This window comes from Anser brachyrhynchus (genome assembly GCF_964034855.1).
Source record: "Anser brachyrhynchus genome assembly, chromosome: 9".
Lineage (NCBI taxonomy): Eukaryota > Metazoa > Chordata > Aves > Anseriformes > Anatidae > Anser > Anser brachyrhynchus.
This window is the reverse complement of record NC_137703.1, coordinates 3,839,383-3,853,029: the sequence shown is the minus strand read 5'-3', so window position 1 is coordinate 3,853,029 and position 13,647 is coordinate 3,839,383. Positions and strand designations below refer to the sequence as shown.

General features: G+C 37.0%; 1 protein-coding gene and 1 long non-coding RNA gene across 3 annotated transcripts in view; one reads left to right on the top strand and one right to left on the bottom strand.

Moving 5' to 3' along the window:
• Positions 1–6,979: 6,979 nt before the first annotated feature.
• LOC308199734 lies at positions 6,980–8,647 on the bottom strand. Its single transcript, XR_013954900.1, has 3 exons — positions 8,132–8,647; positions 7,566–7,601; positions 6,980–7,110 (listed from the first exon to the last, which is right to left on the bottom strand). It is a non-coding gene; the product is annotated as an uncharacterized lncRNA (long non-coding RNA).
• Positions 7,023–13,647, top strand: part of BCHE (butyrylcholinesterase) — a 54,738-nt gene continuing 48,113 nt past the window's right edge. The window contains exon 1 of one of the 2 annotated variants that reach the window (XM_080604308.1): positions 7,023–7,150. The gene's annotated coding sequence lies outside the window, so the exon portion shown is untranslated. The remainder of the gene's footprint in view (positions 7,151–13,647) is intronic. The other variant, XM_080604306.1, reaches the window with a different exon arrangement.

The following is a 13,647-nucleotide window of genomic DNA, read 5'->3' as shown; positions in this document are numbered from 1 at the left end:
GGTTCACACTGGTCAGCCAATTTATATTATAAATTAGTTATGCTAAAACATTTTAAAACTTTAGGACAGCTCAGATAGTTCTGGGTCTGTTTCAAGGAGAATTATGCAACCTCCTACGAGCATAAAGCATTCTGAAGGTCTGCGCTATACCTTTGAAACATTAGAAAGCATTTAAAGGGAGCACAAACTATAAGCACGGCAGGTAAAGCAAGGGAAAAAAAAAATCTTGCTGAGCATCAGTATGTTTAAACATATCTGGTAGTCTCTGTGTAGCAATTTATGCTACAGCAGCCACCGCATAGAAACTGCTTTTGTATCCAATTTAAAAACATGAATGTTCCATCCTTACCCTAGAGCTTAAAGTCAATTTACAGAAGTAGGGCACTATGAAGTATTGCTACAATAAACTGTTGTTTTACTTCCCTTTTATAGCAAAAATTAGGGGAACACTGCAACTGCTGTCAAGTCTTAAAATATACTTGCAATAAAATAAAAGCCATCGGGTTTCTTTAATTTCAGTGTTTTTCTTCATTATTCAAAGGCCTCCTTAAATCTTTCATAGATTCAGATATGATTTTTTAAAAGAAACACACAACCCTTCACCAATTAATCTAAATTTCTGGCTGCAGCATAAGCAGGCATTCATTGTCGTTCTTTATTTTTCTCATGGAAGAATGCATTTTAATTCTTCAAAACCTTGCCTGTTGGTTCCCTTAAATTAACAGAAGTTTGAATATAAAGCATCTTCCCGGTAATATTCTTCTAGAATGAATGAAGAAACACCTTATAATTATAAACTCTGTGAATTCATTTGAAATCCATTCTAAAGGCTGAAGATACTGGTGGTTTAGACATGACTGATATGTTCTGGTTCATAGGAAGCTACCATCTCTTTCATTACACAAGACCTTCACCTTCTTTTTAATGAGCACAGATATAGGATATGCTGAGTTAATATAACCAAGAGCAATCACTTTCATTACTGTTCTCAATGAATGAGAGGAATTAACTAGATTTTAAATAATATGCAAATATAATGACATTACAATGGGCTACTGTCTTTTCCTTACCTCTTCTCCATGAGAGAAACAGATTAGCTTTAAACTGTCCAGGTTATACATTTTTTAATTAAGAAAAAGCAAATCTTCACTGCAGGATTAGTCCTTCTGAAAGCAACAGAAATACCACAGGATTAATATACAGGAATGAGACTGGTGAAATTCAAATCCTTAAACCCTTGGGAAACAGCATCCCATGCTTAAGAAGCCTGTAGAAGCTTGTATTTATGCGCTTGGATATTCCACATTCATGAGATGGCTGTAGTTGAACTTCCCTCAATGGCATAAAATCAGTGAAAGCAAATACTACACCAAGTTCATCTGCTGCTTTTTGTATGATGTTAAGGAGCAGACAGAAGATTTTTTCAAGCTGTGTAAATCAAAGTGATTTTGTTAGAATAACGTCATAGTTTCTTCAGCATACAGTGGAGGCACCCTGCAAAGAGCTGTAAACCCTGAACCAAATGGTGCTAGACAAACAGGCAATTCAAGTCTACCTGTTGGCAAGTACCCTGCAGTGTTCACTTATTTTGCTTGTTTAGATTTAAATGCAAAACAAAACAAAAAATCCCAATATTAATGCACTCTGCATATAGAACAGCTTTTGGTATCCTTGCATGCAGAAGGGGAAGGAACAAGCTTTAAACAGGAGGAGGAAAACAAATAGTGTAGGAGTTGACAGATATTTTGGATTTTAGTAAAGCATTTGATGCTGTCTCATGAAATCTTAATTGAAAAATTAATTCAAGTCAGCTTGGCTAGAGACAATTTTGTGTGGATTGAATATTAGGTAAAAGACAAAAAAAGTTACAATAAACAGCTATGTAACAAGATGGTTGGACATGTCCAGTGGGGTAACACATACTGATTGTTACTCCAAGTTTATTTATATCTTCATTAGTGATCTAGAAACAAGTGTAAATAGGATCTTAATGAAATGCAGAAATTATGCTCATTCCAGAGGATTTAAAATGCCAACAAGGCATGCGTTACTTTGTGAAATAAAAAGGAACTGATTAGAAGCATGGACGAAACTTGGCCAGAAAGAGATTCAGCCATAGAATAAAATGTTTTTATTAAAAAAAATAAAAATAAGAAAACATAAAAAATATGGCAAATTGGAAGACAAATCATTAAAATAAGAAGTATAGAAAAAGAAGCTGTAGTAATGGACAAGAAGAGAGATGGTAAATGTAACGAGAACTATAAAAACTATAAAGGTAACTCCAGGATCCAATGCCCTTTGTAGCCAATGGAAGTCTGGCCATTGATTTCAAAGGATTTTGGCAATTGCAAAGCAGGGATTTCCTGCAAACTTGTCATGGACCTTGCATGCAACTATGAGAAATGCACTCTTAGAAAGATGATCAATTGTATGGAAATCAGAGAAGATACTGAAGAAATTATGTATTTATTTATTTATTTTGGTGAGAACTGAGGGAGGAAGAAAAATTAAGAGAAGTGGTTATGGCTTAGGCTAGTAAGGAGTAAGTGGAACACAATAACAACTTCAAGTGTCTGAGGGTATGAGATGGGAAAAGAGGTAATTATTCACTTCATTATATGGAAGTACAATTTTAACAAGTAAGAGAAATACATTACACAGAATGAAAGACATCTGATGTAAATATCAGGAAATGCAGCATATTAAACTGTTGAATAATAGAAGAGATGGAAGTCGTGTGGTTTAGGACTCTTAAAAATCAGATTGAATGCCAGCCACTGAAATGCAGGAAGTAATTTTTCTTTTTTATTCCTTACAATTCTGTGAAATATTTGACTTAAAAAGACTAGTATCTTCCAGACAATTCCTGTGCAAGTTTCATGTGTTAAAGCCTACATCAGGAGAAGCAGAAATAGCAAAGGATAAATTGCTCTTAAAAAGGAATAAATACTCTTTGTACCTTTTGATCATGTAATCTTCTCTCTACTTTTACCACTCTCTGATTAAGATTATAGTCTTTTATCAAATCTAGTACTCGTGTCAATATCTTTGAACTTTTTTTCCCTTATGTAGAGGTTAGCAAGGTAGGAAATGGGAATATTTTTACCAGTATCCCACATATCTGTTAGCTGAAGAATTTTTTACCATGATTTGTCTTAAGTTACTCTGTCTTCTGACAGAAATACCAGCCATAGGTATGGATGTGGTGTAAGATTTGTTCTCAGGAATTTATCTTCTCTGGTCAAATCCCTTTCTTAGCTTTTAGTTTCTAAATTTGATAAGGTAATTTGATTAATCAATGCAGTTCTTTGGATATGTCCACTAATTCACTTTGCAAAAAAGTGCAATGTAAAAATATTAAACAAAGAAAATGTAAAGAACTGGGATTTATGGGGGTATGGAAATTCCACAGTTCATGATAGGGCAGGTAGCTGTTTATACTCAGCAGTTTCTGCCATTTCCCCAATCTCTGTATTTTAGTTCCCAGTTCTATACCAAAAGTAGGAAGCAAAGAAAAAGTTTTGATGACAAATAAGGATTTTTTTTTTCTTTCATTCTTAAAGAGGCAAATTAAAATATAGATACATAGTTATAAACTTAGGAAATGCAAATTCTTTTTTGGTATAAATGATCATAAATTCAATCATTTCAAGTTCAGTATGACAATCTACAGCAATGGAGGATATATACTATATCTATCTCAGCATTTGTTAATGTATAAACTCTTTTACTCACACTGGTGTTCATTCTCAATAGTCTTAGGAAACATTAATGCACAATTTGTAGATTTTACACACTACCACAGTTTACAACAAAACACACTGAAAACTGGCTTCTAGTCAGTTCGGACAGGAACCTGTCTTAATTTAATGATATCATTACCAAAGTTTAAGAAAATATTGTAAAAGTAATAGGGGATTAAAAAAAAAAAAAAAGTGGAACAATGTGGTGAAAGCTTGCCAGGGGTAAGCATAAATAAAATTTTAATATAAAAAAACATTTTATATATTTTTACTATAAACAATCATTGACAAATTTATGTATCTAAGCCTAGAAAATCGAATTGTCCTGCACTGCAAGAAGCAAGGATCAGAGATAAGCTGAATATAAAGCCCTAGTACAACACCTGGATGCATAAGTGCACAACAGAAAATAGGGAAGCAGTGGTATTTGTCCATGTAGTAGTGCTGAGACAGTTATTGGAATGGTCTGTTTAATTCTTCAGTCCAAATTCCAAACTTATATTGGAAATGATCAGAAAAATGATATTAAGAGGTCTGGAAAACCTATTTTCTAGGGAAAAATTTAAGAAACTAAATCTATGTGGTTTATCCAAACACAGTTCAAGAGATTACTTTCAATAACTTGAAGTCAAGGAAGTACTGATGTGAAAAATCACCTGCTGGCAAGTTATTAAAACCAATAAATCTTCTGATCCATATATAAACTATGATAGTATCAATGACATCAGTGGAACCACACTATTATGCAAGTCAGATTATTTAAGTGCTTGTAGTTTATCCTCAGGTAAATTCAGTCAGTGACTGTAGTGCCTGTCTAAAACAAACAAACAAACCTACAAAACCAACACATTCAGATCAGTCCCAGTTCAGATCAGAATCAAAAAATTCAGGCTTGGATATGTGGACAGTTTATAAATACCTGAAATTAAACAGATTAATGACTAAGGCTGGTTAAGATTAAGAATCAGCTTAAAATGCATGGAAAAAAAACACCACCACAAACTGTGAAATATTCTGACATTCTTCAAAACTGAAATTCTGTGTTTCTGCACACTTGTATTATGCATTTAAAAGAATGATCATGTTTTATTCCTTGCCAGATTTGTTTTTCTACTTGGAAAACATTTATTCTGTTTCTTGTTTACAGTGAATTTAGAATTAATGTGGTTGTTTTGGTTGAACAAAAACAACCTTGACTTGTAATATGCTTCATTTTATCATACCAGAAAAATCCAATGTAAAAAAAATGTAACCTGAAGTTTGTTTAAATTACTTAAAGAGTTAAGTTAGTTGACAAAAGAATTAAGTTAGCTGATAATTACCATATAAACAGATCAAGGATCAAAGCTACCAGTGAAGTCTTACGAAGTGTAGGAAGATTATATTTCCAAGTTATAATACTGAAAGGCAGAACTAGCTTAATGTATATAGAAAAATAAACCTAATATCCGTATGTTAAATATCATTGTCTCAGTGAATGTTTTTCACAAAGTAATCATCAGAATAAAAAAATCCAGCAGTCCAGTTCAATAAAGTAACACACAGTTGGCATTAGTGAAGCATGTATTGGGTGCAATGATGTTTATTTGTATAAACCAAGCCATGTTTTCTTAAATACTGTAGAAATATAGAGAAATCCCAATTCAAAAACACTCTGCCTGGTTTCCTCATGAGTTTGCCATCCTAAAAACCATTTCCCTGTGCCAGCTTTCCTTGCAGAATGTGCTCACCTCTTTGATTATCAATCACATGCCTGCTGCACTCAGCTTCTCCCAGGACTCTGCTCATCACAGGCTCTTTTGGTGTCCCCTAGCTATTTTTAAGCATGGTATTACAGAAAGCTAAAAATGCATCTGTTATTTTCACATCCTAAATTTAAACACCTTTAAATAAAAAATCCTGACTAAATCTGCTGGCACAGAACAGAATCATTCTTGAGCAGCAAATATCTGACTGAGTATAGTCAGATCTTGAGCAGGGAAACACTACGTGGAGGACTCAGGTCAGCAGCTCTGTTGGCTACAGCAAGGAACAAGCTTGCAATAGGGAGGAGACCCGTCCGAGCAGCGCGAAGGGTTCTAGAACAAAGGACACAAGGAAGACCTAGCAGCATAGCTCTAAAACTGGAAAACATCCTGGTAAGAGCTGGAAGATCCACATGCATCTCAGCATCCCTCTTCCTGAGAAGTCTTGCAGTCTGAGTCACCACCAATATTCCTTGTGCTATTTGTTAATCATTAACCAGGTTAGCTAACAGTGCTGGTGTGGCTGTGCCTACTTCTGCTGCGAACACACTTTTATAATTTACCATGGTATGAATGATGTTTATGTTTTACTTAATTGATTCCAAAGCATCATAGCAGTCTGGGAATGATCATGTGAGTGTCTGGAGTGAGTCAGACATTATCTCCAGGTTAAGTCCTTGGTGTTGCTTTAGATGGTCAAAACTCAGGGCGTTAACAGGCTCAGGCTTAGGAGTTTATAAAGCATGTGGCAAATACAGACAGGACAGAAGACACAATCTAGTGACAACATGAGATTTACAACATTGCAGACTGGCAAAAGCCGAACAGTAGAAACCCTTCAACTTGAATTATTTTTCAGATATTTATTTTTAGAGTAAGATTTGATTTTTGATTCAATAAAAATACAGAAAATATGATTTTTTAAAAAGATTATTATTATATATATATATATTTTTTTTTTCATCAGAAAATACAACACGGAAAAGAAAGTAGTTCAATGCCACAGCAGTTAGTTGACCGGGGCACTAGCAGACCGACTCATTTCTCAGTCCCAGGTACTGAACTGACATCCCACATTCATACAGACATGGAAGACCAAATGTGAAAAATGAATAAATGAGTTTGACGACTAACCCAATGTTATGTTAGATTTTAATACTTCTAAATTTCTAATTAAAGCAAGGTGGAATCTATCATATTCTGCTCAGATGACAAATCAACCCTCTGAATTAAAACTGTGAAGTGCTTAAAGGAAAAAAAAAAAAAGAATAGATCTCCATGTCCTCATTCCAGTTCTTGGAAAGAAGTTTAAAACGAGCAAAAAACTGCCTTCATATCAGCAGCTATAAAAGTACACTGTTACAGGTAAAGGTCTCGGCAAAGCAGGGAAAGCACAGATGCGTGATCAAAGCTGCGCAGAAATACATGTGTTTCCTTCAGTTGTTTGGCAATGTGTCATTATTTAGGTAAATTATTTACATATAAGAAGCAGCATATCCTCTGAGTCACGTAACGCTCCTGGCTCCTTAAACTTGCTGCTTATCTGACAGCAGGGCAGTCGCAGATATAAGGAGCTTGGCTACTTGGCAGTCCTTGATTGGTCTGAGAATGCTCTTCTGCTGAAGGAAAGAAGCAGTGAGACGGAAAATCAGCTCTCAGGTTTGTCTTTTCTGCTTTGTTTTCAGGTAAAAGTGTTTAAAGCTGTGGAGGTGGAAGTTCTGATTCGATCAGACAGGGAGATCAGAGTGAGTAAGCGTGTGCTGCTCCCCCCCACACCTATTTCTTTGTTAATTTGTGAGAACATCATGGGTGTGATGTTGTAGGGGGCAGACGAGGGGAGTGATGCCAGCCAGGCCTGGGCCTGGGCCTGTTTCCCCCACAGCCTAGGAGCTCGCTGCTGATCCTGCCAGGGCAGCCTCTGGCACCAGACCAGGCCTGGACACACCTGGTCCTGTGCTTTGAGCTGTGCAAAGATGATGGATAAAAGATATTAAGTTGGAAGCTGGGGGCCCTCTGCTGCAGGAGCAATTAAGTAATTACTAATGGCTAAAAATGTCATGTTGTTGGTCCTTACCAGGTATTCTTCGGTGTTGGAAATGCAAAGCGTGCTCTAGGAAAACAAAGAGCCGGTTAATTGCACGATTTTACCTTACTAGAGTAGCACTGTAATATTTCTGAATACATCTGTTTTTGGACAACCAAAAAAGGGTATATAGATAATTCTGTCTCACACTGTGAGGACACAGAGTGACTCTACAATGCATACAGGCACATGAAAAGGAGTTCTGAGGTAGATTGTACCCAGTTTATGTGGGGTCACCCCAATTTAAGTGGGTCTGGTCTAGGACTTAGTGCTGCAGAAGACAACTCCTAAATCTGTTATGGTTTAAAAAAATAAACATCAACCTTAAAATTACACAGGAATATTGGAGTGAGAATTGGCATTAGGCTGAGTAAACCAAATCAGAGGAACATTATGCATCAATGTGGAACGAAACTGCATGTACTCTTTTCTCTTTAAAGTGTTAGCAGGACATCAAGGTGGAATTAAAATGTTTTAAATGTCAGATGCTTGCTTCTCTTAGCTCCCACCAGGAATTTTCCAATCATCAAAAATCCAGCCATAATAAATGCACTTACACTGCAGTGTGCAGCTATTTCTCTCTAGCTGATAATGCTGTCAGACAGCCTTTGTGCAACAGAAGAAATAGAGCAAACACTTCTCAGCTGATTTCCTGCTACTCCATTGGCATATAAGTGTTGGCAATAAGGGTGAGATGTATAATAAGGCTTCAGACTTAGTTTTCTTTGCTCTGCAGTCATGCCATGAGATAGCAAACCTCAGACCTTAAAGCTCTCCATTAGCTGACAGTGGCTTTGCAAGGTGCTGCCCCTCTCTGCTAGGCTGGGGAAGACCTCCTGTGAGAGGAGGCTGCTTGGAGCTCATCTTCTCCCACAGCTCATCAAAACACTGTCAATATCCTGGAGTTCTCACAGTTAAGATTTACAGCAATTAATGCAATGCATCTGACATTTCACTGCTTGAAGTGAAGTACCACGGAATGGCTATTCCTCCTTCACCACACAGGAGTTTCTTTCTTCTCAATTTTTCCCTTCTCCCCTCCCTTTTCTCCCAGCTGACCCCAAGTCCATCCATTCTCCTTCAAAAAGCACACGATGGGCTCAGACTTAGCTGTAGCAGGGGTGAAATTAATCACCAATTAATGTAGTGCTGAGGTCAGTGCTGTAGGTAATGAGTCTGATTAACACACATGATCCTGCAGCAGTGGTTAGCTAAATCTTTGCTTTCTTCCTTCTGGGATTAATCTCAGTTTATACATTTGCTCCTGGTCAGCCAGCAGTTAGATCCCAGATATATCAGGCTGGTCTGTCAGGCAGCTTCAGGTTCCCTGGGCTCTTCATCTTTTAAATCTTTGCATAAATATCTCTGCACTTGTACCACAACAGGTATTTTTTTAAGCCAGCATACTTGTTTTAGTGAGAACAAGCAGCAAATCGGCATTTCTGTGGATTCTGAAAAACTATGTTTCTAGGTTTTCCCAGCTGTAGAACTCTTAGAAAGGCTTTTCTTCCTTCTCTTTGCCTGTTTTTCTCTGGCAGAAGTTTGATTGCAATTTTCTTTCCATGTTTTTAAAGTGACTGACTTTAATTTGAATGTATTTTCCCCTGAAAATCCTTTCAGTCATTGTGGAATTATACAAAGCAGCTTTCTGCACAGGAGAAAAAAATAATAATAAAAAAAAAAAAATCTGAGACTGTTTCTGCTGAGGGGGGTGTGTGTTATGGGGAGTGCTGCTGTTTCCTGCCCTGAGCCAAAGCAGTTTGCTTCCTACCAGGCAGAAGGGATACAGCAGCGCTGCTGTGAGATGGAAATCAGGCAGAAGGTTGAGACAAGAGAGGCTGGGTACCAATCCCTCCTGCCTCCTTTCCATGCAAAGATGGCACGTTAGCAGACTGTCTGGTGATGGTGCTGTTACACAAATAATACACAAATTAGGTCTTGATGCTCCTGGCCCACTCCAGGTCACTGAAGCCCTATTTGGCAGCACCTTTGTTTCTTTGTTCTCGTTCCCAGAGTTTCTCCCATGCAAGAAATGCTCTTCCCTCATTTCTCTTACCGGAGTGCCAAAAACAGCTGCAAAATGGGGCTGCTGAGCCTGGAGGGAGGAACGGTCACTGGGGGCCCTGTAAACCAAGCAAGGAAGGCTGGAGGAGTGACTCTAAACAGTGCAATGGCTCTGCATTTCCACATAGAATAATAACTTTTCAAAAAGTTGGGGGTGGGGTGCTATTTGATTTCGTGTTTGTTTTTAACATCTTGGCTCCACTGCTTTTGATGGGCTGCTCTCTATCAGCCTGGTTTCAAAGAAACAAGATGAAATTTTACGATGGTGAAGAAAAAGTATAGATTTTATTTTCAACTAAGTATGTTACTCTACAATGCCAAAACCACTATGGATTTGCTTTCTTTTTCAAATAAGAATGTAATAATACAGCAGCACACAACTTACTGTTGTTGATGACTTCAAGACCTGCGAAACTGAGCCCTGTGCAAGTTCAGAGCAGCCAAGGAAATGTGGTAGAGCAGTCAGAAATCAAAATTGTATCTTGGAGAATTTGCCAGTATCTCTGCACCTGTGTTCATCTCAAACTATCATACAAGCTTATTTTGTTTTGTAATGTCAAATCAAACAAAGTCACGTACTCGAGGACAAACAGTAACATTCAACAGCTCTTGTTAATTTAGGATAGATTCAGTGGAATAGTACAGAAATAAGGCATGAAATATAAGATATTGATGTACTTTCCAATAATGATGCATATCTTTCTGATTTCTCTGTGTCAATAATGATGCTTTCCAGTAAGGTCAGAATGGACAAGGCTTATTGGGGTGGTGAGGAGAAAGTAAATTCTTTCCTATCCCCCCCCAAATGTGGTAGGCTGAAACAGGTTGGCTCATCTTAGAAAAATGATGCAGATGATGCAGGTGTCTCCTTCTTATAAATTTACAGCAAATAAATATCCAGGAGGAGAAAAAGAAATATTTTCATAAGAGAAAAATGGTAACACTCAATAAAAATAGTTGCATATACATTTAGTCTGGAAATGAGAGTAATTTCTAATCTAGTGACTGATATTGTCAAATGTTAGGAGCAGAGTGGGCAAGAAACTACAAGATTATATTTAATCATACAATGAGTGAAATAATATATAATGACTTCTTATAACTGTAGAGGTCTGGACATGATGGACGGGAAGTCTTGAGAAATTTTGCTGTGGAAAATAACGTTGATTTTTGCTAAAAACCATTTTCAGAAGGGGAAAAAAAATGAGCAAAAGCTATCAGCTTGCTCCAGCAAATACATGCTTTTGAGATTATTACAGTTAGTAGGCCTTGAAGTTTAATTAAAGTGTTCTTAACAGCTAAATAACACTAAAGGCAATGGAGAAACTAAATTTCTAACAAACTAAAGCAGTATCCTCAGCCTTACCTTCATCAATGTATTTGAGAGTGAGAGAAAAGGAGATGCTGAAGAATACAAAAAAATAGAAAAAATTGTCAACATGTATATATTTAATTTTTGTAGATGTCCCCATCAATACCAATAAAGATCATGGGTAGAATCTGAATTCCTTTCTAGTTGGAAATCAACTGTTGATATCCATCTGTCCCCCTGCAGGGACCCTCAGGACTCACAACTGCTAATCTCACATTGTGAATAGAAGGCAAATGCTTTGCATGTGCTACACACAACTTGAAATAAAATACAATTATTGACTTCAGCTCTACATTATTCTGAAAAGGGTAAATGTACTGTGTGTGATGGGAAGCCTTCCAATAACATTTTTAGAAAAATTAGATATTTTAGGTGGCCTACGGTAGGCAACATTATTTGTAATGCACATGAAAACGTTACATATTCACATTCATCAATATGCATTGGCATAAGGGAACTGATTTTCTGAGATCATTGCTTCATCAGCTGACAATGGGAATGAAATGTTCGACTTTGCTTTCTGCCAATTCCCCCTGCCATGATGCCTTAACATGAAATATACCACAAAGCCAACTTTTTGGCTGAACTGTTAATCAATTCATGTTCTGAATCATGAGTATTCATTGTAGTTAGTATTTTTATCTTGATATATGTGCATTGGATAATTGAGCCAGATTTCTCTAAATCAGTGTGACCATAGAAATTTTTCAGCCTTTTTAGATGCTGCACAGTTGAAAGACTTGTGCTGGTTTTGCTGGTCAAAAAGGAGCAAAATCGGGTGTAAAACTGTTTTAACACTTTTTAAAGCTCTTGTTGCCTAGAAGGCATTTCTGGTTTGTTTCTTCTGAATGTTTTCTATGTTTTCTGTGGTGTGGTTGAAACTCAATTCAAGATCAAGGGCATGTGAAACAACAGAAAACTTTTTTATTGGGTTTATCCTTTTGCTACTAGTAATCTGCAACACATTAGCCATTTTGGGCTGCTTTTAAAGAATAAGCAGACACTGAGTTGTTGTTTAGAGTTTTGTTTTGAGAATTAAACAACCGTCACTGTATCCATTAATATCTGTACTGATAGATTAATAAATGTTCACCTGCATGAATCTTCAACTACCATTTTTTCCTAGTTGTCTATATTTACTGGAAAAATGAGTTTTATGCCATTTACTTCCATGTTGAAAGTCTGCCTAAATCCATGGTACGACTTAAACCTTTAAGGCAGGGTTGACCTGGTATTTAAATAAGCTTTTTGATGCTGAATACCATTCATTCAGATGCACTAGCAAATTCTTCCACAGCAGCAGCATGGACCCCACTTTTTTTTTTTTCAGTGTAGAGGGGGAAAAAATATTTTATCTGCTTTGCAGAGCTTCAGACTCACTGAATGATTTGAAAGAAAATTGTCTTTGTTCTGATTTATGAGCAATCACAAGTAACACAGATTCTTCCCTTGGGACATTTCTACTGAAGTGTAACCACATCGAGATTAAGCTTCCTCTTTGCGTGCCCTGATAGTCTTGTGGGTGCTATTACCAGTTAAGGCATACAGACTCATGAGCATGATCTAAAACAAGCAAGTACAAGTATTCATTGCAATAGAGAAGCACATAAAATTGCTGAGTAAGCTGGTACCACTTTTTACATTATGCTTGGGATTTAAAGTGACAAAAGCCAGTCCCAGCAGCAAGCCTTGGGGCACTCCCTTATTAACCTCTCTGTATGTCAAGAATTAGCTATTTTTTCTTCTCCTTTGTTTTCCCTATCTCATGAACAGTTTTTAATCCATGGCAGAAAGTTACCTTTTACCCTGTAGCTATCAAATTTCCATAATGGGCTTTGGTGATGGATTGTGTCATAAGCCTTCTAAAACTACAACTGAATGGTCTCCTCAGGTCTTCTTTTATTCTCTATTAACTTTTTGCTGGCACTGAACAGATTTGTAGGGAAAGATTTTTAACCTTTCAAAACATGGGAGATTTTTACCTATTTCTTTATTTTTTAAATATCCTGTAGTTTTATATTCACTTCTATCACTCAGTCTAAGATACCGGGCTTCACATAGCAGTAGTTGCTTCTCAGATAAGAAGTTAGACAGTGGAAAATCTGAAAACCCTCAACATATAGTTACCTCATATCTGAATGGACAGATTCACATTTAAACGAACTAGATAGAAGTCTACAGCATTGCTATTGTGCTTTACAGTAGCTAAGAATCTGTTTGTATTCTTTGGGAGACTATTTTGGGAGAGAAATCAACCTTGTGGCATGTCATCTGCAACTCACATGTGATCCACAAATCAAGGCATTGCCAGCACCCTGATGGGAGCTGAATAACTGAGTTACATTTCTCGTGTCTTGTGTTAGAATGAATTGTGCTCCAGCGTATTCCCACAATGAAAGAAGAGGTGTATTTTTCCCTCTTCTTTTTAATCTGACCTAAAGATGTTTTTCTCTGAGTACTCTGTGGGAAGACGGAAGGCACTGTCTGCTGCATCCCTCAAGGAGGAAAGCAGACAGCATGGAAAAACTTCTCCAGCAGCAAGCAAAAAGTTGAAGTGTAGCTGGGGAATTATCATAAAAGATTTGGGAATGTTAAGACAACACACAGGCAAATGCTTAGGGAGGTGGAATAGAAAAT